A 25,381-nucleotide genomic window follows, 5' to 3' on the forward strand; every position below is an offset into this window, starting at 1 on the left:
TAGTGAGTCCTTCCCCACATGAACACCCCTGGTATTTTTGCCTTGATGTTCCTGTACACTCCTTTCCAGCCAAGAAGCAATCATCCCATATTTGAAAGATAAGGTTGTCCTTCTGACCTTCCCACTGTGTCTTTCTCACTGTGTTTTGAATTTCCACATTTCCTATGGGCACAAACTTCCAAACCAGATGGAAGTGGAATTTCTTTGCTCTTCCTTTTCCTCCCACAAAGAGCGTCCGGGTGCTTTTGACACCCTGAGCCTGAACTGGGGTGGGTGAGGGCCATTCTGTGTGTGTACATCAGTGTTTATCCCCACAGGATACGCTCAGGGCTCTGTTCTCAGGCATAATGGGTAGGTAAAAGGCAACTGGTTTTAAAACTCATTTAGAAGAATGTAAATATATTTTCTATTTTGACCCATCAGGTCCTTGAGCAGCTTGTGATGTTTTGAAAAGGCAAATGTCCAATTTCCTTCACTGTCCCCAGAACAAAATCCTGTCCACTCGAGTAGGTGGGAAGTTTTCCTTGGTCTTTAGGAGAGAAGGGCTTCAGTCTGCATGTGTCCTGGTAGAGACACTTTGGGTACTTCCATGGGTTTTCCCCCTTGACAGCATTTTCTGGCCTGTTGGAAAAAGTTTTCTTCTCACTCTGCCTCTGACAGCTCTAAGGGCACAGGCAAGGACACTGTCAGCAGGGAAGCTGAGTTTATTGGCTTCCTATCCTGTCATTTGGTTACTTTCTGCCCTTTTTTGAAACAATTCTTTGGTTTTGAAAGCAAATAGTGTCTATAATATAGTGAATTGGACACTAAATTTCTATTAATTCATAAAAACTAAAATAGAATCCATTAGGAGTAGTTTGGTATTGGTGTGAAAGAGATGTAAATTATCTACTATCATGCTTGAAATGCGAAAGCTAATCATGTTTGGCATCAGGCCAGCTACCATTAAAGTAATTATTTTTAATCATCAGCTTTTGGTGACATGAATACTCATATTTGTTGATTTACTGTGGAAAGCACTTTACATTGTAAATAAAGCTGAGAAAATATACATTTTGTTTCAACGATAATAATAATTATTCCGATAAAAAGACATTTGCTTTTATGAAGCCAAAAGAGTTGGTTTCTGTCCCCACATCAGTCGATATAATCAGCCTGATCTAATGCCTGTCATATTAAATGGGAAGTCCACCAACTGCAGGAGGGCTTTGGATCCTATTCCTGTGTGAACACTATGTTTTTTATCCTTTAAAATTACCAATAGTGAGTAGTAACCTGAACCACTGCTGCTGAACACCTTTTCTGTGTAAGTTGACATAAATTCAAGCAGGGGTGTCCTATGTGCAACCTATATTTGATGATAAACCCCATAAAATATTGTAAATGGTCTACATGAACTTGGTTAAAATTCCTAATTTTACCTTATTTTCATTAGTTTTTCAATGAGGCTGAGACTCTTAATTGCCTATACAAGTTCTCTAAGGGAAGATATAAGAGCCTTGCTTATTTGGGACCACTGGAAATCACCTGTCTTCTGCAGGAATAAAATTGTATGTGCTGGTGTTGCATGAAAAAATACTACTCTGAAATTTGGAAGTATGTAATAAGAGGACCTGCAATACATTCAATAAACATCCTGTGGATATGACTGAAAGTCTGTATTTACCCCAGTGGTCCATTTCCCCAAAATATGTATGCAGAAATTATTCCTTAATTTCACAGGCGTAGAATCTTTTGGTATGAAATATACAGCATTTAGGCAAAAATTACTTAATTAAGCAATCAGGGAGTTTGAATTCAGCATGTAGTGGCTGGACAGGCAGCGAGTATATGAAAGCAATTCAGGGAGGGGAAAGGATTATTAGCAGGTAAAGCAAAAGCAGCACAAAATATTAAGTGTAGGGCTGTTTGTGATTTTAAGCAAAGAGGGGATGGTTCCTGGCTGTTAATTACAGTAGAATAAAAAGCTTATTACAGGGTGTGAGAGGGCGTGGGACTAGCGTGTGCTCAGAGTCTCAGAGGAAATTCCACCACATGCATCTTGACAGAATATTTTGCACAAGCCCAATTATAAAAGAACCAAGTAATGCAGGCAAGCGAAAAAAGGAAAGCAAACAAAAGCTCCTCTCTCGATTCTCTCCTTAAGTAAGTAGATCCAACCAAACACAGGCTGTTTCCAAAGCTTTGAGAGCACTGCCATGCTAGCTGAGCTGGCCACATGCTGCGTGGCTTGGAGGACCCCTGGGAGTGTTGGCTCCTGTTTCCTTGGCACCAGCAACTCCACCACTCAGCAACGTGGGTATTGATTTCATCAGACTTCGAGTAGCTTCCTTTTCCCCCAGTTTTTGACCACGTTACACTCTGTGTTGCTGAGTGTAGCATGGCTTGGCAGAAGTTCACCGTATTGCTATGGAAGAGGTTGTGCTCCACTGCAGTTCTGTGTCCTTCTGTCCCCTCACAAGTTCCATTCCCAGGATTCGGACCTTCTTTGGGCCTCTCCTTTCTGCAGAGTGTGGCCTGTACAACCAGCCCCTGTGAGGTGATGTCTGTTTTATCAAGAGCGAGGAGCCTCTGTCAGCCTGCTCTGGTGGGGGCATGTGAAGCTCCCAAATGGTCACCAAGCCCCGAGATACAGCTGCCTCTTTACATCTCCTTCGAAGCACAGACCTGTGGGGAAGGCTGTACACACAAACTGCTTTTAACACTGACCCACAGATTAGCTTAGGGCTTGAATTTGGGTCTTTATAGTCTAAAAATAGGGTACAAGTGCTTAACAAAAAGATATCAATTGGCCCATGGCTCTTCCTTGCAGAAACATGCTCTGTGAGTGTTTTAGGTCATTTCTTAAAAGAATAAAGCCCCAACCAACCAAATAATGATAAACACATTGTGAGAGGAAGTTTAAGAATGCCTGGCAAATGGTTTAAAGTAACTTAGGTCAAAAGTAGAGATAAAAAATTAAAGATTGGTTTAGTTGGTTGTGAAAATAAAACTCAGATTTTTCTGAAGGCCTAAATATAAATAGATAATTGGGCCAGTGCTAAATCAAAATGCTTCCTATTTTTGTGTATTTTAATTCTTTTTCCTTGGCAAAGCCATGAAATGTGAAGATGTACTCTTTTCGGAAAATGGTTCAGTCCTGTGTGAAACAATAATTTAGGTAAATACATACTTTACTAGCAATTCTTTGGGGAAGGGATATTCCCAATAATTCTTTAAATATTGTGCCTTACCCTGCAGGCAGTTTCAATATCAGCTTAAATGACTTCTCATCAGAATCGTAAGGGAGAAAGAAGTTCTGAAAATTTTTCATGAAACTCTTAGGGAGAAAAATCCTTTCTTTGAGTTTTTTAATATTTGGCTTCATTCTGAAATGCATTGTCCGTCAGTTTCAAATTTTTTCACCAGTTGAGAAAACAAGGGACTTGGAAATGTTCCTTTTATAAAAACTACAATGCATATTGCTAACTTACTTTGGAGATTTTTTTTTACATTTTGTATAATAATGTAATTGTATATGATAATTGTATACAAAAATATATAATATTTATATAATTTTATATAATTTTTAATAAAATAATACAGCATTATAAAATATTCAGAAATAATTTGCTTTCAAAAAGGAAAATTCTAGATCTTTCACTTCAAAACACTATATTCTTTTGAACTGTTCACCCTACTGTATTTTTTTTATATCTACAGGAACATTTCAGCAAATAGTGCATGAACTTGTTCAAGATTTTGATTGACTTCTGATTATTCTCTTGAAGTTTTCTAGGCACCTTCCATTAATTTTGTAGTCCTTTGTTAAGCTTTCTGCACTCAGTTTTGCTTCCACAGCATTTTTCTCATCCATTTTCTCTCTGACATTCCATCAAAAAAAGTATTCTCATCCATGTCCTGCCCTCATGTTTTCTCAGACTGTTGGACAAGGTACCATTTAATTTGTTTTATCAAATTTGCACTTGCCCTTCCCATGGTCATTTATATAATTTTTTTTGTCAGAAAGAAATTGGCCCGTGCTCCATCTGGCTCTGTGTGAAACGCTCACTCCGCTCTTGGGTGCTTTGCTAAATCCGCCCTCTCCTTCCCCTCATCAGCATGCGGCTCCCGTCGCTCCGGCTTTGGGAGCCTCGGCGGACGAGCAGCTCTGCAGGCAGGAGTGTGGTGTGGGTTACCTTCGCCGTTAGCTAGATGGTGCTAAAGAATTTGTGCTTGTCATCGCTGAGGAGACCATTTGGAGTGCAATCCTCCTTTCCGTTCCTGGGCTCGCAATTAAAAAGAAGCCCTTTTACTTTGTCCTAAGTGAGGTATCGGCTGCCGCTGGCGCTTACAAGGAGTCTAAGCCAGTGAGAGACCTGCTCTGGAGCACTTTATGAGTTAGGCCTCTTGGTTTTGATGACTTCAGTGCGCTGTGGATCAGCCCCAGGAGCCTTATGCATGCTTTGACATAAAAGAGGTTTTGCCCACAGAGGAATCCCTCCCTCTCCTGTGCCTGTTTCCGATCCTCTGGAGCAGTGATGGGCTTAGAGCAACAGGCAAGCACTTGGTGTTTCGCTCTTGCTGTGCCTGTCTTAAGAGAGGAAAGGTTTCCTCTGCCTTTCAGAGCTTAACCCTGCAGCAGTTGGGAAATTTTTAGACGTGAATAATTTAGAAAACAAACAAAACCCAACGCCACCCCTCCAACTTGCAGTAAGTGCTCTTGGAGCCCAGGTTTCCTTGCTGTTTGAATGCTGCTGTTTTGGATTAACAGAGCCCTGGCTCTGATAAATACTAACAAAGTGTAACGAATGATCAAAGCTGCATTTACAACCCAATGAGCTTGAAATGATTGATCTGGATGACATAATAATGATAACCAGTGAGATGAGGCATGCTGGACTCTACCCCTCCAGGTACTGGGAGGAAGGAGCAGGTATTAAAAATGACTCCACTTCTTAGGTCATCAGGTTGTTCCCATTCTGATATAAGTGGAAGACAAATGCAAGACCCTTGCTTTCCCCCAGAAGAGCCCTGCAGCTGCTTTGGGCTGTTCATATTCTTTTGATTGTAATTCTTTATTTTGTACAGATTACAAAGTTTGACTGATTGTGGAGTAAGTAAGACCGAGTCATTCATGACCGTTCCCTGTGCTGCTGGGGGTCTAAGCCTCTTGCCTATAGTTCAAAGTGTGGTGTAATCTCAAATGTTGTTCTTTGCAAGGCCATAGTCACAGATGTGAAAGGATATGAATGTGTCTACAGCATGGATTTTGCCATCCAGAGGTTTCCTGTTATCCCCCAGAAGACTGGCTAGAGAATTAATGACAAGACAACGTAGACAAACCATAACTGCAGCTATGCTTTAGTACTTGGCTGCCTCTGGTCCCATGATAACCTCTCCAACAGCAGTGTGTCTCCTTAAAGCCTTCCAGAATCAGGCTTCCAACAGACTTCCTTCCCTCCTACAAAACAGAAGTGCATATCTACTGGCCTTAGACCTGGCAGATGAGAAGGAATTGAGCCTTCCTTGATGTGTTCATTTTTGTCTTTTTTTCTTCCTTTCAGTCTTTGACGGCAAAGATTGTCCGGATATGTGGAATGTTCACATTCCTCAGCATTCCTTAAAGACAACTCACCCTTCTATAAAATCAGCATAACCTGCTGTTTAGTTCTAGCAGGTTGCTTTTTCCAGGTAGGAACAAAAGAGTTTGTACCCCCAAAGCCAGCAGTTCAATGTTATGGAAGACAGTCTATTAGTGCACGTAGAAGATACTCTCACAATGTTATGAACATCTTTGTTCTACAGGTCTGATCCTGATGTGTCCCTTGCTCTGGATTTACAGCAGGCAAGGATCCCTTTAGGAACAAGTCCTCCTGTTGCTGCTGTACCATTAGCAGCCACCAACTAATTCTTCCTCTCTTTTTTCTCACAAAACAAAAAATATGGCAGTCAGAATAAATTTGTTCACACAGGGGCCATGGAGCATTAGCATTTTAAAAATACTGGGCTGAATCCTCAGCAGCATGAACATAAACAGTAACATCTTTGAAGTCAAGAGAATTTTTCTCACCATCTGAGGCTCTTTTTCAATATGATACTAAGAGCATATTCACAGTATCTACATATACAGGAGGATTTATCCAGGTTTCCACTAAAGCTGACAAAGAGACAGTCAGTTGCTCTGGAAGGCAATTAGAGTATTTGAATATGAATCTGAATTGCTCTGTGGAAGGGACAGACTATCTTTTATTCTCCCCTTCCACTGCCATCCCTTTTCCCTTTGCCTCTCACTGGGCCATAAGGACTCTGCCAGGTTAAGCATCTGAAGCAAGGTGTTTAAAATTTGGCCAGCTGAGTATCATCTCCTGTCACCACTTTCAGCACTGACTACAGCCGTTCCTTGAGGAGTTCCTCAAAGCAGCTCCATCTGTAACTCTAACCTAAAACACCCCCCCACATTAGCAGTGACAGGTAGGACTGACAAGTATGTGGACAGGCATGAATGCTTTTCTAAAGATTTCTAAACTACCCTAAAGTTCTTTTACCCGAACAGTGTTACTGTATATGACAGCTGACCTCAGACTTGGTTCTCTGAGCAGTGAGTTCAATTAGCTTTAATGCTTTCAACATTTAAATAGTTAACAGTAAGCAAAGTTCTTTAGAAGCATAGGGGGATGGCTATGTGTGAGTCTGCTGAAGTTGTCAGGCAACGATGGAAAAAAAGAAAAAAATTTTAAAAATCTCTAATTGCTTCCAGACAATGCCTTTTGGATAGGGCTGTGAGAGAGCAAGGGGAGCTCGTGCTCTGACAGAGGGACTGCTCCCAGCCAGAGAGGAGTAGGCTGCAGCCCTGACATCTCTCCAGTCCTGCCTGGTGACCTTCTCAGTGCCAGTGGAAAAGCTTTGCCCAAAACAAGCAGGTTCTCCAGCTCTCTGCAATACCCCCAGCTAACAGGAAGCTTGTGGAAAGTCAAATGTCCAGGGAAGTGAGCCAGCAGATCTGGGTCTACTGCTGTCTTTCTTCACAATCATGGGCTTGTCCTGTCACTGACTCTCATTCTCCCTGCCAGTAAAATCTGAGATAAATCTGAGCTGTTGAGGGCTGGACTTTGGTAGCTAATTTGTTCAGGTCCTACAGTAGGAAGTGACATCGTGTCATTGATATACAGATAAATTCCTGCAATTTTCAATTTATTTTTAGCTAGTAGTATAATCCTAACTCAAATCTTCCTGCTTTGTTATCTTCCACGTTATTTTCTGGAACTGGTTCATCTAGGTGTTGGCAGAAAATTGGATTCACATATTTTTTGCTGCAATTGGAAAACAAAAGCAGAAGGGGCTGGGAGAGACGGCAGCAGAGAGCACTGAGGAAACTTCACTGGCTGCAAACAGCATTAACAATCAGTGCCAGAACTGAGGGAGGAGTAATAAGGTCATATATTCTGTGATGACAAGTGGGTGAGCTTCTACTTGAACTACCAGGACTCAGCTCAAGCAACTCCTGCTGCTGGTCCAGCCCTGGCTATGACAAACCATCCTCAAAAGTGACTTTTCAGGAGAGCCTAATTTCTGAAGAAGCACAGAAAAAATAATTCGGCGTCAGAAAATTTAGCTCTTACTAGAGTCCACAGAAGTGTTTAATTGTTCTCCAAAGCCTCCACAAGCTTCTGTGTTACTACAGTCTTGCCATTTATTCTGCTTTGGCTCAGCCTCAGACAACTCTTTATCAGACATTTCTGATATTTAAATGCTAGGCATTAGAAATGCATCTTAAAATGAAGACTTGAGCTTAGTTTATAGTGGCATGAGGTGGTAGTATTGAGGTTATTTCTCTCTGGGAAAATTCTTTTCAGTCCATAAAGAAGATACTCATTTTATTACTCATCCAGTTGACTGACTGTGTACAGTGGATACTGTCCTGCACTGATGTCTTTTGCTATCTCAGAGGTTTAAAAAAATCCAGCTGTGGAGTTGAAACCACTTAAATATTTTATTACAGAAAATGTAGGCTCAGCATGTAAGTTTAGCGGTTGAACTATATTTATATCTGTGCACGTACACATGCTTTTACAGACCCCAGGGTTTTATTTTATCCTAACTAATATAAGAGTAAATGGTTGGATTGAAGTGGAATTGTTAAGGGTGTATATAAGCATCGTTTTATATCAGGACTTAAAGAAGTCTCCAGTAAAGCAGTATTGTGGTTTCTTGCAGTTGGAAAGATCAGAGACTGTAATAAAAAGAGTCCATAGAAATGGATGACCCTACCAGCAAAGAAATCCACAGGAACATCTTGAGTAAATTCATTGCTACATGTTGACATACAGTGAAGAAATGGTGTTAGAAAGCCTCCTTTCATCATTGATACAGCAACCTTAGGCAGAGGCCCCTGAAAGTGATGTTGCTTAGGTTAACCTGAAGTTTTGTCTTTCAGATGGATTTAAAGAATTTAAGTCACTGTCATCAGTTACTGCGGGGAAGACAGTGGAGATTGAAGATATTGGTAAAGCACCACATTTCATCTGGAGCCTTCTCCATCCATGGCTGAGCTGGTGTAATTGAGTTTATGAGGAACCATCATCTGTTTCAGTCTAAAGTCAGCTGGGTTAATTTAAGGCAGGGCTGACTAGCTGGCAGGGGAGAGCACTTTAAACCAGCCCCAGCCATGACTGCTGCAGTCTGGCCTACTGCCAGCATGGAGTCTACAAGGAGTTGGAGTATATTTAGCTTCAGCTTATTCTCTGCCCCCTCGACTTACATGCTGACCCATGCCAGCTGTGACTCAAGTCTTCCTGGCCCCTTTTGCTGACATCCTCCAACCTGTCTGCTTGTTTAGATTCACGCTGTTTGCTGCCGTGGTACTTATCTTTGACCGTGAAAATTTGACTCGGCAGCAGACTTGCTCAGAGACCTTGGGCAAGTCTTTTAGTCCCTCATACTTAGTCTGCAGATCTGCAAAATAAAGGATTAGTCCAAGGGTCCTGACAGGATGCTGTAAGGTGTGATGCTGGATAATTGTGTACCACTCCACTTTCTCTGTGGAAAAACTGAATGTATTTAATATAGTATATAACATATACTTGTAACATTAGTGAAGCAAGTCAGTCAGGGACCATGTGTTTATTACTCCAAGAAGGGATACAGTCCTGTTGTTATTACAAAAAAAAATTTAGCTCTTACTGTATTCATGGAAAAGTGCACCAGATTATAGTTTTGTCCACCAAACACGCACTTTTTTAATCTTGGAAGCTTCTTTTTCATCCAGTCCAACTTTGACTTCAATTTTTCATGAACAAAAAAATGTCAGGCAGCTTTATAGGATTTCCAGTTACAAATGATACAAGTCTTAGCACATCTCATAGGCAAGGGAATATGATGTACTTTATGATCTGATAAAAGTAAACCTGAGGGAGCTATTCCTAAAAGTGCCACTCAGGGTCAAGGATGAGATCATATCTGAGAAGGCAGCAGTGGTATCAAATACCTTTTGTAAGACAATGACATAAAGGGTTTCAGAAAGCTGGCCTGAACTCAGGGGTCTGGATTGGCTCCTAGTGATGTCAACCATGTGCCTACAATGCCCAGCAAATGTCTCATTCTTCTTCTATTTTAGGAATAATTACCCCTGAATGACAGCAACAAGTGAATTTAGGTCTCTTGGTGTCCCCTGTGAGCTGATTATTATGTGCTCCCAATAGTCACAATCAGTGGAAATGAGGACCAAAGCCTTTTTGTCCGGCAGATTTTGTACCTTGGACACCTTTCTCACCCCATCATAGCAGCATCAGCACCTTTTGGGTTGAGGTTCTTTACCTGCCTTTCTTGGGGCTACCGGAAGGTTCATTTTCCTGTGTGGTCTCATATATTGACCCTTTCCCTAGAGCAGGTTGCTCTGAGCTCCAACCAACCTGGCCTTGAACAGTTCTGGAGATGGGGCATCCAAAACTTCTCTGGACAACTTTCTTAGAAGCCCACTAAAGGCGACAGGGAATTGTGTTAATGGCAGGTGGGAAACCTGTTTCATTCCTGGGTGTGTGAGGTAATTAGGTATTACTGTGGTGCTGAACACCAGGTGTGCCTTATTTGAGTTACTCCACCAAGGCTACTGCTAGACAAGTGCAACTGCAGTCTTGTGCCTGACTCGTGCATAATCAGGAATAGGAAGGGCTGAGGTTTCCATAGCTGTGTCCTGAACATTCATAAATAAAATGAGTAAACTCCCTGTTCCTTGTGCAGTGATGCATCATGCTTTAAAAGTCCATCCCTTTACTAAAAGGTCTTCATGAAGTAGAAGATTACAGCTATTGGGGATTTGGTTCACTATCTAAGAAAAGAATGAAATTATTGACACAAATTCAGAAAGAGAGAACAAAAAGGTTCATAGAAGACCTAAGGGTTGTTTAACAACATATGCAAAAAGTAGTCTAGAGACCAGGAGCTGTGTATTTTCACTGTTTAATCTGCATGTAACATAATCTGACCCTTTTGCAGATACAAGTGTATTAAACAAATTCTCATGTAACCTGAAAACAGAGGAAGACCATTTCTTAGAGGAGAGGGAAGGATATCAACATGTAGGGAACATGGGGGATTGGAGAGGGGATGTAGCCAAAAGGTTGGTTATCAACTTCAATTGCATTACCAGTGTCTGTGGTCCTCCTCATGCTTCCCAGTTGGTATTTCTGCAGGTAAAGCATGTGTAAATTGTAGTAATTTACAACTGTTTGGACACTACTCTGGCAGTGTTATTTTAATGGAGCCACTCAGAGCTCTGCCTGCTTGTTGCAACTGGAGAGTGTTTAACTTGTGCCCAGGTGTCCATTCCACTTGGCAGTGAGCTCAGATGGGGCAGGAATACCCCACCCACTGCTGCCCCACCAATCTGAGCAGCCTTGGAATTAATGCTGTTTCCCTGGCAGGGTTGGGAAAGGAAGCACGACCTAACAAAGAACTGCTCCAGAAGGAGTTGCTGAAAGGTGTTTTGTTCCTGATTGTCCTACCCGTTTCTTCTGCTTGGCCTGAAAATTGTACCTGACTTGGTTGCTGCCTCCTGTTGCTGGTAATGCCCCTCACTGACCCTGGGTTCAGGTTTGTTTGATAAGCTGGGATCTGTAAAACTGTAGTCTAACAATTTCACCACTTGTTCCAATTTAGTGAGGGGTGAGAATTAACAGATGGTGTCATTATCAAAAGCTGTTCAAGTGTTGAAGCAACATAAATTCCACAAATACAGAAAAACAAATACAAACTGCTGTAATTTTTCCAATATCGGTTGAATTATAATCACACTTTGCATTTATACAGGGCTTTTTAATCCACAGCTTTTGAAGTGCTTCCAGATTGTAACTAAAGCTCAGACCAGATCTGTGAGAGAGGAGAGCATAACGTTACCTGCTCTACCGAAGTTGAAGGTGCAGTGCCGAGTGTTAAAGGCTCACATTGGAGATCTCGACAGGGACTCTGGCTTCTTCTCCTGGCTCTGCTGCTGCTCCAGCTGAATGGTCCTGGGTAAGTGGTTTCATTTCTCCATAGCTGAATTTCTGTTTCCAAACAAGGAATGATAATGTTTTGCCTCCTTTGGGAAGTGTTTTATTTCCAGCAGATGAAAAGTGCTGTGTTGTAAGGTGTGGGTGTTGTTGATATCATCGCCATTGCAACTATTAAAGAGCAGATGCTGGGAGGGCTTAATAAGAAGTACATGGTCTAGGTTTCCAGAGGGACTGAGAATATCAGGGTTCTAACTGAAGTTCTTCTAAAGGCTTGATTTTTAAGAGTCCCATAGTGAAGACTGTAAAACAGAAGTAAGGGTTTGCTGGTTTTGTTGGTTTTTCTTTTTCCCTCTCCTTTTTGTTATCCTTGGTAGTTATTACAGCTTCTCAGGACTTTTCTATTTCAGCTTTCTGCATATTCCATCTTCAGAGTATACCACTGTGTTGCCTTTGTCTTGCCTGTACTCTGGCAGGTGTAATGAGGGATTCTGCAATTAAATTAGGCAAGTAATTGTACCGAGGAAAAGAGTTTGAAGATTTGAGCTCACTTTCTTGTGCACCCTATTTTTGGATTTTGCATGAGGTCATGACTCAGGATTAAAAAACCCCAGATATAGTGAAGATGATCTCTTGCTGGTAAATTGGGTCTTAAGACTGTGTACCAATAGTAATGGATCTTATAAAAAAAGATCAGTCTATGATCATTGAATTTTGGGGTTGTGTGTTTCAGAAGATAGCATTTATACTGTTGATTATATTTCTATTTTGGTTGGCCCAAAGGATTCAGTGATTCTTTCTGACAGGTGCTGTGAGGACCTGCATTTTCATAATAAATGTGAGTGGGGAGGGAGGAAAGAAAGAAGGAAAAAAAAAAGGGGGTGGAAAAAACCCCCAGCATTTTGGGAGAGGAAGGTCTCAGATCAATCATGGGCAGTTCTAGCCCAAAAAGCAAATTTAATGTATTTAAGATTCCCTTACTCACATGAATGCATTCATATGAGTATTTTATTGGGAGGGACCCTTTGCATCATTTGCTAGATTTGTGTTGTGGATTTGTTCTCTGTTCCTTTGGGCAAATATCATGGTACAGCTCGTATCCGTGCAGTCTGGAATCTTTACCTCCCAAAAGAAGTCAGCAATGATCCAGTGGCTTCCTAGGAGCAAACCCTGGCCTGTGGCCACCCCTGAACTCCACCTGGCCCTTGGTAAGGAGGGAGCCAACACACCCAGGCTAGAAGTGGGCCAGAAAGTGCCACTATAGCAACAAAAAGAGGGCAGTGCTGGAGCCTACCACAAGCCTTTGTTCACAGGCTGTAGCTGGTGGTCGTGTCCTATAAGCCATTCAAAATCCCTCTGAAAGGCTGGAGTCTGTCCTAATTTCTAGTTGTGTGTGGGATGGATGTGTTTTGAACATACACTTTTTATAAAGAGACCACATTCGCACATTTCTTACAAACTGTTGCACTTGAGTTGTGTTTGTGCTGAGAGAAGACTTCTCCTGCCAGGTCCCACTGGTGGCCTGATGATGGGGTAGGAGTGGCAATGAGGTGGCAGAGTGGGGTTGTTGTGTTGCCCCGTTGAATTCTACATGGAAAAACCTGGTAGGGCCTTAGTCCTGAGACCCAAAATTCTGTTGTCTCCCTTTATACACTAGAATGTTATGAATGGTGCTTATTTATTTATTCCTTTGGTCTTGGTCAGATGAAAAGAAGAGAGAAAGGACTACTTGAGACTTTTCTAGCTTTGACAGCATTTGAGTCTTTATACATGTGGGTTTCAGCTGTGCTTGGTGGAAGTTACTGCAAACTGGCAAAGCAGCCTGGAAGCCAGCAAAACACAACCACAAATTTGGCAACAAATTACCGCTGCCAGATGCCTTTGCTGTTCCTTTTGCTTTCTATGGATTTGAGGCACTTCACTTTTCTTTTTTTTTTTTTTTTTTTTCAATTTTTGGAATTTTTTTATATTTTGGAAATACTCTCAAAGTAGAACGCAGAGTTTTGGTCTGTCTAGCCAAAGTTTAGCTGTCCTTTTGCATCTCTGCCAAACTTCCTGTTTTCAGCAAAAACAATTTATTGTCTTGCTGGTTCTTTAGACCTGAAAGGATTTGCAAATACAAATAAACTTGTGGTGGTTTTTTGGTTTTTTTTCATGGTCTTTCAAAGAATAAACTCACTTGCTTCCTCTCAGTTATGTGGTCTAGGCTAGCAAAGAAAAGTATTTAACCTTTGGGCCACTAGCAAGATTCAGAAAATGTTTTAATTATGCAAAACTTCTGCACTCTGAACTTTTAAAGTACAGATAATTATTTTTTCATATGCGGGAAATCTTTGTTTTCCATGTGGTTGGGCAATAGCATCACTTGACCACATTCATTTAAGGGAGTTTAGTGTGAGTTAAAACTGGAAATCTTTGTTGTAAAAATTTCTTAAGCCTTTCCTAAAGGTTTATTCTTGACAATCCATGGACACGTGGTAACAAAATGGAAAAATCTATGACAGGTAGGCAGTAATCCTCCCTCTTACTGAACAAATGAGATCTGAAGTAAGAAATTAGGCAGCAAAATTATCCCTTGTCTTCATGGAGGGAAAGCAAGAAGTTGTAAACCCAAGCCCTGCTGCAAAGGAGTTGGAGAAGGATCTCCTCTCTAATAATAAAATATATGTAAGTTGTCCAAGTAGGGAAAAAAAAAAACCAAACAAGCCAGCAATCTGTGTCATTCATGCCCAATGCCTCTGTAGCGTAAGGGAATGGAACAAAAGCACGTTTGTAAAATTGACGTTGGCAGGAGTAGGGCTGCAGGGTGGGCGGTGGTAACTTGGCATTAGACAGCTCTACCTCTGCGTGCCTTCAAAAACTACTGCACATTACCTGACACTGTTGGGAAGATGTTGAAGTCTATTTTTTGTGTTGTACTTCAAAGGTTTTGCAAATTCTTTGAAGGTGACTTAACAGCTATTAAGTGATACTAAAGCAGGAAAAAAAACCTGAAATCTTTCCAAAGAAGTTTAAAGGATGCGTTTAATATTAGTGTTGGAAATGTGCTATAAATCCTCATAGTTTATGTGTGTCACTGTCTGTGAGATGGCATTTATCACAGCACAGGGAGAAGGAACAATTCACAGAGGAAAGGATCTTTTAAGAGTTTTATACGTTCCTCCCTATGTCACTGAAAGAAGGAAAAAAAAAAGACATTTGAGCAGAAGCCCTCAGCTGCACAGAAATCCTTGAACAGTTGTAATGTCCAGGCTGTGTGGAAGCAGGACACTCCTGCTGTTTTCCTTAAGGAAAAATGTACATTTAGCCATTTTTCAGCAGTTTGTTGTCTTTCATAAGGTAGTTATAAAATAGCAAGAACCTTCCTATGCCAAGTAATAGGAAGAAGTGAAAAAAGCAATTTAGTATGTGGAAAAAACCCCATAGTTCAAATAATGAAAGTAAAAATGCAAATGCTCTGAATGGGATGCTTCTGTTGATACTTTTCTATTCTAGTTCTATCAATTAATTAATGTAGGAAATTCTAAAAAGTGTCAGGAAGAGAAACGCACCTGTGATTTATTAGTTGGAAAGATGTTCCTTGAGAGTCAGTTTTAGTTTCTTGCCCCTTTAAAAACCCAAGCCAGGGGTTTTGTCAAGAACTCTGTATTCATCCTTTCAAAAGTGAAAGTGTTTAAAGGGATACTGCAAATAATTTCTGATGCCTCTAGCTTCAAAGAAGTTAACTGCATTTAGTGTCCTTAGCTCTTAGCTTAATTTGTTAAATCAAGTTGCTTCTGAAGTTTATAGCAAAATCGTTCTTCTCTGGGGAAATAATTACTATTCCTCTTACTGGTGTGTGTGCAGATGTTTTTCAGCAGAGGAGTTTGAGTTGATGAGCTTAAAGGAAGTGTTTCATTCAGTAGCACTGAGCTGGTGTCCTAACAAGAAAGGGAAGCTGATCTATTGATTCTTGGCTATCGGGATTGTGCCATATTGATGGGAAATGCTGCTTTGGTACAGGTTTCCTGCAAGTGAAAACTGACCTGTAAGGAGTTGTAAATGAAGTAGGGTTGGTTCATTCTGGGCTTCCTGTTCATCTTGCCACAAGGCAGAGATGGGATTTTGGCCTTCGGGGCTATCACTTGGTGGTCATCAAGCAAGGAAGAGGTGTTTAGCATCTGACAGGGCTGAACCTGTAGTAAAAACCTTTATTTTGGGTGTTCTTAAGGAAACCATTTCTCAACAAAAGGGATTTAATTAGTATGTGCACCTTGAAGAGGCTTTGACAGAGGGAAGTTCTGGCAGACTTGCCTGGCCTGAAACTGCATTGACCCTCCAGGGGAAGGATTTTGGTGGGATGCTGGAATAGATATACATCCCATCACCCACTGAGTCTCATCTGATCTAGCCCCTGTCTTGGTACAGAGGTTGGGGATCAGAGAATTTCTCCAGGTTTGTAGGAACATGAGTGTTTTTTTCCAAACTGGGAAAGGCACTAACTGGGAAATCTGGGACATTGCCCAGAACCTCCAAAACTGGAGCTGAGTGTTTCAGTGTATTCTATGTCTTTTGTATGTTGTCATTAATGGATGTAAAGCTCCTAGCCTGGCCATGTACAACAGCTGCATGCAGAGCTTTCGGCAGTACACTCTGAAGGGAATTGTTTGCATAGTTTTCCATCATCTGAGCTACTTGGTAGTGCCACGTTTGTCTCCTCCTGAACCATGCAGCATAGTATGGTTTTGGCTGAGAAGAAACTTTGCCTTGAATAGTTTGAAGTCTCAGTTCAGAAGTAGAAAGCCATACTGTGGGCTCTCTTAGATCTCCACTAGGTAAATTTATCAGTGAGATGAGAGCCAGATGGATTTGGATGACTGTCTGGTGCAATACTGCATCTTGCATTGCGCGGAAGATGGGGAAAGGAAAGGGTGGTGGTGGCTCATCAGCTCCTGGCTTCCTCATCAGCTGCAAGAAGCAGAAGAATAAAGTTTTGTCAAATCCACTAGTGGCTACAACTGACAGAAGCTGGAGCTTCCAAGGCTTATAATAAATAGATGAGAAGCACAGACGGTGCTGTGCTGCCTTTTGGGATGCAGCACAGGGCTTGGACAGGTGCTGCCTGGTTATTTTTCCCCTGGAGAAAGTGAGGACCAGGATGGTATCTCTGATAGCTTGGAGGCCGGCTTGGCTCTTGGCTCAAGTCCGTTTTAGACACACGTAAAAGACTGTTTATGTGGAGCTCTTTCTTTTTTAACACTTAACCAGTGTTCCTAGTGAATCCCAGGAATTGCCTATAAAAGTTTCTACATCTGTTTCCTTCCGTAGGCTTGTCAGTTGTTACTTACATCCCAGTCATGGCAGAAAGGAAATACTGCTTTTCTTTATTCAGTGTGTCTGGAACCCACCCTGAATTTAAAGCACCTCACAAATTTTTAAAACAAGCCGTTAACAAATACTAGATGCACATCTTTTGTACTTTGGTTCATCTTTTTTTTCCTGGAATGGATTTTTAATGGAAAGTCTTTTTCCTACAGAAAGCCAAACACCTTGGCACATCAGCAGAAACCTGCAGCTCCCTGAAAGTGTTCAATTCCAAGGCTGCTGGAAGACACCTTGCAGTGGCCTGTGGATCTAGCTGTGAAAGAAGATGGAGTACATTGTGTGATCTAAGTTTTGGGAAACTAGAACTCGAAGATCATTTCACAATCAATGGACCTTTAGGAGATCCTGGGTTTGTGTGTCTTTGCTAAGTTTAATAATTTGAATGACATCCTTTCCACTCCAGCTATCTATTTTAGACCACAAAATTTTAGCTGAAGCAATCCCAAAAAAATAGGGTTGGTAGGGTGGAGCAGTACAGGGAGAAGGCTGGAACAGTGTATTGCAATAGTAGATGGGAAAAAAAAAAGAGAGAAACACCCAATTCTGGTGATCTTTTCTTTAAAACTATATGGCACACCCATGTTTTGGAGCAGAGGCATGAAAGCTGGCAACAAACCGGCTTTTGTTTCAAGGGTATGCATTTTGCAGTTTTTGTCAAAATCCACACAAATTTGGCAAAGCTGTCAGGCTTTTAACGATCTTGGTTCATGCATATTCAGCAGCAAGGAGTTGGATTTCAGCGGTGCATGACAGCCTCTGCCCAAAGAGAACCAGCCTCGTACAGAGGCTGGAGCACTGCAGGGTGGAAGGTGAAGATACACATTCCATGCGCTGCCCATTTCCTCAGGGCTTTTAGAGGATGGCAAGCCCTTGTGCTAGGAATCTTACACCTCTGTGCTGTTTTATTCCTGCCGGAGCAGTCTTGAGGGCTCTCCAATCTGAATGTAGATGAGAGGAGTGGCAGGGAAGGCAACCCAAGAGCAGAAGCCTGAGTTTGTTTGGAAAGGTGAAAGACTGGGAAGGTGGAAGAGAAGGAGCAAAGAGACAGTGAGCCCCGGTGAGGACTTGGCAAAGGGCCAAGGCCTTGGACTGTGGCCAGAAAAGTGAGGGATGAGGTCAGAAGAGGCTGGAGCATGGAGGGGCAGGGTTGTGAATTAAGGCACACAGGTTTGAAGGGGTGTGAGAGCTGCCTGGGGAGGAGAGCAGAGACAAGAGCTGGGTTGAAGTAGGTGAGGCTTCTGTTTTTCTCTCACTGTAAACTTCATCTGTGCTCGTTCCAGGCTAAATGTGCCAAATAAAAATGACAAATGCCAGGATAAAGTTTGCCTCCAAAATTGAAACATCCCAGCCTTTGGTCATGTTCCTTTTCCTGTGTCAGCACATAGTCTTCAGGAACTAGAATTTAAGTTATTTGACCAGGTTCTCAGCTGGTGACACCTGGTTTAACTTTATCAGCAGCTTCCTGCAGATAGCCTGGTCCTGTAAGTGTCTTCCCACCTCTGTTACTTCCTGATGTGGCTTATGCCTTTAAAGGTAAAAAAGATGTGGTCTGGTACTCTCAGACCTGCCGGGAGGCTGAGTTTTCTTATTAGTAGCCAAAAGCAGAATCCGTCTCTTCTTCTGTAAATTATCTTCATTTTACTGTGTTTTAAAATGTATCACTTGAAAGTCTAAAATATTTGACAGTCTGCAAATGTATTCAAAATACTGCAGCATTTAGCAATGGTCAAATATCTAGCTATACATTATATACTGCCACATATATTTAATATATGTTCAAAAATGTCACCAGACAGAATAGTTATGGGGAAAATATTATAATAAATGTAAAAATTGTCATCTACTGATGAAAATGACCCTAATTTATTTGGACCACCGACATGCATATATATCTTTACTCTGACATTTTATTCTATAATTTTAATAAATAACTTAGTTTTAGTACTTGTTTTCATCATGTGTAATGTCCTGGGATGAGGTGGAAGTTGGAATGCAGAAGGAATCAAGTGGAAATTACTAGGTGGTTCCTTTTGTTTTCCAAGAGTAGGGAAGTAAAGTTTGAATGTGTTTTAATATTCTTGAATATTTAAATGCCCTGGGGCATCTTGTATTTAGAAGGAACTTTTTTTATTAGTTTCTTTGTGTATTTTCTGTTTTTTTCTTCCCTGTTTTGTATAAACTTCAAAGGTAATTTTTTGCTTGTGGCTTTCTATGAAATCCTGGAAAATGTTCATGAGGTCTAATGGGTTGTTTTGATGTGGTGTTTGGATGTTCGTTCTCTCATTGTTTTTGAAGTAAATAAGGCTATGTTAACATAAAACCATGTAACAAGTTGGTTGTATTAACTAGCTGGTAGACTGAAGGAGGGGATAGATTTTAATTCTTTTTTCTAATTGATTTCCCTAGTCCACATTTGGCTGCAGATTGCTGGGGTGTTATCTAGGGAAAAAATCCATCAAACCTCTGAATATTCTCACAGCTGCTGTGGAGCTCGCATGGGAGGTCAGTGGACTTCTTTGCAGGCTCTGGGTATTAAAATACAAGATACCACTGAATCTTTCTGAATGGGAGTGAGACTTGTAATATTAGTAGTAAAGTAACAGCCTTATTTTCTTCTGGTAATTTCTGATAATTTCTCAGCCCACCAGATTTAACCACCTTCCTAATGTGCTCTACAACGTTCTGTACCAAATATTAATATCGGCATTATTACAGTGTCAGCACTTCTCTGGTGTTAGCAGATATATTGTTTTCATTATATAAATCTGGTCCCCACACTCCATGCTTTCCAGTTTAATTAATCCTCTGTCACACCAATGCTGCCAAGAAACCTGTAGCTATTTATAGAAAGGCATCATATTTTAATATGCAAAAGATAAATATGACTTGGAATGTTACAAACTGTGCTACGAGTGGGATTTGAAAGTAAAAATTTAATTTGACTCAATAATAAAAGCTATAGACTGCCTTTAATGCTTTTCACCCTGTGAAAAATGTTAACTCTGATTAAGCAGATAGCAGATTAGCTTTAATTTTGAGTTTTTTGACCTTGAGATCTCTTAGGCTAGTCTTCATGTATGTATTAATGGGCCACACTCAACCAGGAACAAAAAACCTTCTAGTTATCCTTTTGTGCTCTGTACAGCAAGAGCACAAACCAGCGGGATCAGGTGATGAAACTTCCCTGTAATGAAATTTTTTGGGGGAAACGGTTTTTATCTGCTATGTAGAAAACTGGATGGATAAGTCCTCACTGGTGAGTCACCAGCATTTTCCAAGACCTGCCATATGGCAGGGAGGGATGTACTCCCACATCTCCTCAAAAGTGCCTAAAGATTCATGATTCTGGCTGTTTGCATCAACCCCCTGCATATAAATGTCTCAGTAGGGAAAAGGAGGCTTCAAAGAAAACACAGAGATTAGCCTCAAAATATTGGGCAGAAACAGCTTACATGTTACGAGTTTGGAAACTTGCATTCATGCCAAAACAGTAACTTTTTGGTGGTATTGCTTCAGGCCATAAGTTTGCTGGCTAAAGGCACCTGGAACTGGCCAGGGCTTGTATTGGATGTGTCTTTGGTCCTTCTTCACATCCCCAAATCTAAGCCGTGACAGTCTCCCAAAAAAAAAAAGTTATGTTGGTTCTTCCCCAGCTTGTCGTGTTTAGCTTTATCTTGAATGATTCTATTCTTTACAGTTTCTGCAGCTTTAGTCCAGAAAGTACTTACTGCTCCAAATTTCCTGCAAATGTTTTTTTCTGGGATTGATGGTATGTTTGCCAACTGCAATGTCTCTGGCACCAGGTGGATATAAATGATAGAGTTACAGTACCAGTAAGTGGTGTTTTCATAGTCTGGTATTTGAATTCCTTTAGAGTTCTTTGGGGAAGCAGAAATGAGAACTGGTGTGGTCACTTGGCTACTGTGCCTTTAAGAACTGAGAAATTTGGAGGCTTTGTGCAGATGATACAATATTGGAGTAGCTTGTCCTGCAGTCTGACTCTACAAAGGCCACAGGGGCTCTTAAAACAAGCTGAATTTTTCCTTAGTATACATTGTGAAAACTTTTGCAAATATTGGGTTTAAAACTAATGATTGTGTATTTACATATGCAAAATAAAAATCAATTGTATTCTTAATAACAAATATATGCCAGTAATTCTGTTGAAAAAAGTGCTTGTGGCACACTCTCTCTTCATTTTTCTGTTTAATATCCCAGCTGTTTTACTAGTCCACATTTTTCTTCAAAATACTGAAAGTGAGAAAACCATGTTTCTACTTAAAAGTACTTGAAACAAGTTTTGATTTAACTCAAAGGCATTCAGGAGCAAGTAAATGCTGTCAAGTGTCTTCAGCCAGTAGATTTCAATTTGTATTTAATACTTGCATAACTTAAACATTAGCCAAGAGAATTTTAAGCATTTTTTTTTCCTTTAATTTGACTTTTAAAAAAAGTAAAAAAGACTCCTCCTGGACTGAGATCTTGTATCTCAAGTTTCAGACCGAAGTAAACTTTTACAGCCGAGTTGTAAAATAGCAGTTTATGAGACAAACTCTGCCAAAACTTTAACTATAACTGTGCCAATGTGCCATTATAATAATCCAACAATAATCATGGTCCATTATATTAAATCACTCGCACAGACAAAGGCTGCTAACCTTTCCAAGTGGGAAAAAATGTTCCTTTCAGATCAGGGATAAATTCCAACTGAGAAAACCAAATGCTCCAGCCTTTAAGTAGTGAATACATTTACTTCTCCCCAGGGCTCAAATAACCCAACATTTGGTAAATGTTTAACAAGGACGAATTCTCCCTCCCATTTGCCCTTTTCTCATATACACTAGATTAACAAATTTAGTTTAACAAGATGATCTGTGTTACCCCCTGGTATCCCCCAATTAGATCCTTCCTCCTGTTATTGGCATATCATCCCAGTCCATTTGTTTGATAAGAGGACCCAAGGTGTGTGGCAGAAAGTGTCTTCCTCCAGCCCTGCCTCTTACACCGGCAAGTCTCCCCCTGACACGAGAAGGTGCTTTTGCTGTTCATCTTTCATTTTTTCATGTGTTTTTTTAAGGGAATGTCCTTTATGTAGCATTTTGCAGAGGAGATTAAGCTAGCATGGCATGTAACTCTTGACTCCAGTTATGCCTCCCCTGCAGCACGTCAGGAGCTAAATCAAAGCCTCTGCAGGAATTCACAAATCCAGCTTAGAAATCTCATATTTAGTCCTGGATAAATGAACATTGTTGAGGACAGAATAACTGTAGGCGCTCTGACAGATTCAGGGGGCAGCGATAGGCTGTGCCTGTGGTGTCTTTGTGTAGTCACCAATTCCTCTGTTAGCTTTCTCTATTTTCAGCTGGGTTTTGTCACATTCAGATGCACTGTTGTTGTTTCATGTTGAATCTGTCAAGCTGGATGGATGGCAAAACTATATGTGTAGGCTCACACTGATGAGCAGGTTTCAGATTTGATGAAAGTATTCCTGTGGTTTGTTTTTTTTTTTTTGTTTTGGGGTTTTTTTGGTTTGTTTGTTTTTTTAAGTTGTTGGGGTCTTTTTTCGTTTTGTTTGTTTGTCTTTCCCTTCAGTTTGTAAAGTTGTTGGGCTTCTGCTGTGAAAGGAATCTGGGGCTCTCCTGTTTTCTTGGGAATGTTTCTTAGCAACTTCAGAGCTACTAACTTTGTCCCAAGACAGTCAGAGAGCTTATGCCTGCAAGGGCTGGGAGGAGAGCAGAGTTAGGCTGGGAAGGACCTGAAGCCCATGCTGGTGATCTGAAGTGCACTAAGCAGCTGCATTTAATTCCAGAACTAGAGCTTCTACCTACGCTTAACAGTGGAACAGGGGTGGTGACAGCTGGGAAAAATCTCTAATGCTTTTAACAGCCATCAGTGTCACTGATGAATAAAGCACCTTCCCATGCCTTAATCGGAGGAAGGGCTTTACCTCTATTACTGAAACCTGCCTAGAGGATTCTCCCACGTGTGCCTGCCTGTGTGTGCCATTTTTGCCACCGCAGCGTTTTGTAGGATTTCCCTCCCATCCAGAAGTGAAGGCCTGGTTGAAAGCTGGGCAGTGTTGTTGGTGTGTTGTTCCCAAGGCAGGAACAGTGTGATGCTGCTCAGAGTTCCCTTCAGCACAGCAGCATTCCTCTGTGCGCCACTGAGTTTTGTCACTTCGCTGGCACTGAGGGCTCCACGCTTAATAGTGCTCAGTAACTTAAATATCCTTGTCAAAAGAGCCCTTGGATGAGCTCAGGACCACGGTGATGACAAGGACTGTAGTGGTCCGCTTTGCAATGAGGATGACCCTTTTATTTGGTTTGGTGGGTCCCTAGCAGAGCACCAAGCCATCACCATTCCAGGTGGCTTTGTCCTGGTTTCTGACAGACCGACCTTCAGGAAACATTCATTTTGGGACTTGCTCTTGTCATTTCTGTCTCTGACACCTCAAATTAGTTGACGGCAATGTCAGACTTTAGTCACCCTGGCCATTGAAGCTGATACTGAATGTAACTTTCTTTTTGTGTGGTATCCGTCACCAGGGGCTCAACGCTGAGTCGCTTGCTATAGCAGATGGGAGTTGCACCATCTTCTTTGTGGGAGATGTCTCATATCCTAGGAAAGCACAGCCATGTGTTTCCTTCAGCTTCGCGTGGAGAGTAGTTTGGGACTTACCCTCAGGTAAAGCAAGAACTTTGCCTGTGTCCATGCCTTATCACTTTGGCTGCAATTACCAAGGTGATAGGTTTGGGGAAACTCCTCAGTGAGAAGGAATTTACCCATGAGCTCTGGAAATACATTTGCTTCTGAGGAGTTTTTAAATTAAAGGGTCTCCATGTGAAGGTGTGTTTTATTTACAATTGCATCCTTTAATTGCTGGCAAAGGAAAAACTTCTCACTTGTTTGTGTTTTTGTTAATCAAGCTAAATAGAATAACATAACCTAGGTGCAAGAAAGCACCAGAGGACTCATTTGGATAAACAGGACTCTTCATTCTCGAGTTATTCACACAGTCATTCTGCTGTTCTGAGACACAAGGAAAAAAGAAAGAAAAAACCCACTGAAGTGCTTCAATAACGCCAAGAAAAACGAGTTAGTGGGAGGACTATGTAATAAAACTGTGTCACAAGTTAATCACTCCTTGCTGATATACAAATGCTACGGCAGAAACCTGTCCTTGTCATAAAGATGCAATTACCAATGTCGCAGTAGTTTGAGCAAAAGGTAAATACCCAGATGATGGAGCAAAGAGCCAATAGTTCCATCCGCTCCTTAACCATCTCCTTATGTATGTGCATATGATACTTCCCATTTTTCTCCACTGTCTTTCCAAGAGAAAAGAACAACCCTTACAGATGACACGCATTCATTTAAGAAATTACTGAAATAAAAGATTATATTTTCTGGGTTTGACAGATTGTTTTCACTTTGGAGGCTAACACATAGCAACGAAGTCAGATCCCCAAATTACTAATTCTACAGGTTCAGGCATTTCAAGGCACTGAAGTGATTTCTTTAATGGAATCAGCTTTATCGATACCTGTCCACTCACCAGCTTTCCTGTCTGTTGAGATGCTCTTTTAATACAGGTTTAAACAGTACTTCATTCTGCAAAATGCCAGAAATGGTCTGTAAGTTCCCAAACTCCAGTAAGGTTTGTGAACAACACAAGAGGTATTCTAGACTTTGCAACATATTTTTATGGATGTTTAGATGGACTTTAATCTTAGGAAGATCAGGAAGTGATTTCTAGGCCTGAGAGTTTGCTGCAGCTCAGGAGCATTGGGAAGGTTGAGAGCAGCCGGGCAGGAAAGGACCTATTTGGTTAGGATGGGATGATTAGTTGACAAAGCCTTTCTTTATTCTCTGTTTGGCCCACTGATTTTTAGCTATTTTAAAAGTCAATTACTCCAGTTTCTGTTGTGATAACATCTAGTGATAGAGCTAATGAGTGTCTTTGGAGCTGCTGATGTGTTACTGGCTGTTTAAGCAGCAGGTTTAGTTCTGGCTGAGTTGGGGCCCCTTCAGACGTGCTCGAAGTCACAATGTGCTCAAATGAGCTGTGCAGAGCTGTCTGCTTCTCCTGAAACTCACCAAGTGGAGCCCTAACCCCAGACCAAGTGTCGATCTGGTTTAGTGGTGTAAGATTGAGGAGATGCTAGAGGAGTCTGTCATTGAGCCTTGCATCATCTTGTGTTGGAGCTACAGTCATTGTGGAGGTACAGAAGGGTCAAAGAGATCTGAAGCCCTTACGGTTTCTCCAGAGCACAACATTTCATTGCTTCCCCTAAGAATGAGCTGTGCTCTGGTGATGCAGCCTGGTTCTGGGAACCACCATGTGTTTTGTGCCATGAGGGCAGGCCACACTACCAGGCCGATGGGAAAACTTGTGCCATAAGGTTGGTCTTGTGCCTAGGAAAGGTGCTAGAACCTGTGATCATCCAGAAAGACTGACAGAAAGTTTGCTGGTTCTGTTCAGAGGTTGCTGAAGTGCTCTCCAGCAAAGCTGGGGTTTGTCTGAGAAAATGCTGTGACCAATCTGTAGG

The 25,381-nt window shown here is 41.3% G+C and overlaps 1 long non-coding RNA gene across 1 annotated transcript in view; it reads left to right on the plus strand.

Annotated features, from left to right (window-relative positions):
* Positions 1–3,643: 3,643 nt before the first annotated feature.
* Positions 3,644–25,381, plus strand: part of LOC108447223 — a 101,680-nt gene continuing 79,942 nt past the window's right edge. The window contains exons 1-2 of the long non-coding RNA XR_001862659.1: positions 3,644–11,041; positions 11,304–11,490. This is a non-coding gene — a long non-coding RNA (uncharacterized LOC108447223). The remainder of the gene's footprint in view (positions 11,042–11,303; positions 11,491–25,381) is intronic.

This window comes from Corvus brachyrhynchos, unplaced genomic scaffold (genome assembly GCF_000691975.1).
Source record: "Corvus brachyrhynchos isolate BGI_N302 unplaced genomic scaffold, ASM69197v1 scaffold416, whole genome shotgun sequence".
Lineage (NCBI taxonomy): Eukaryota > Metazoa > Chordata > Aves > Passeriformes > Corvidae > Corvus > Corvus brachyrhynchos.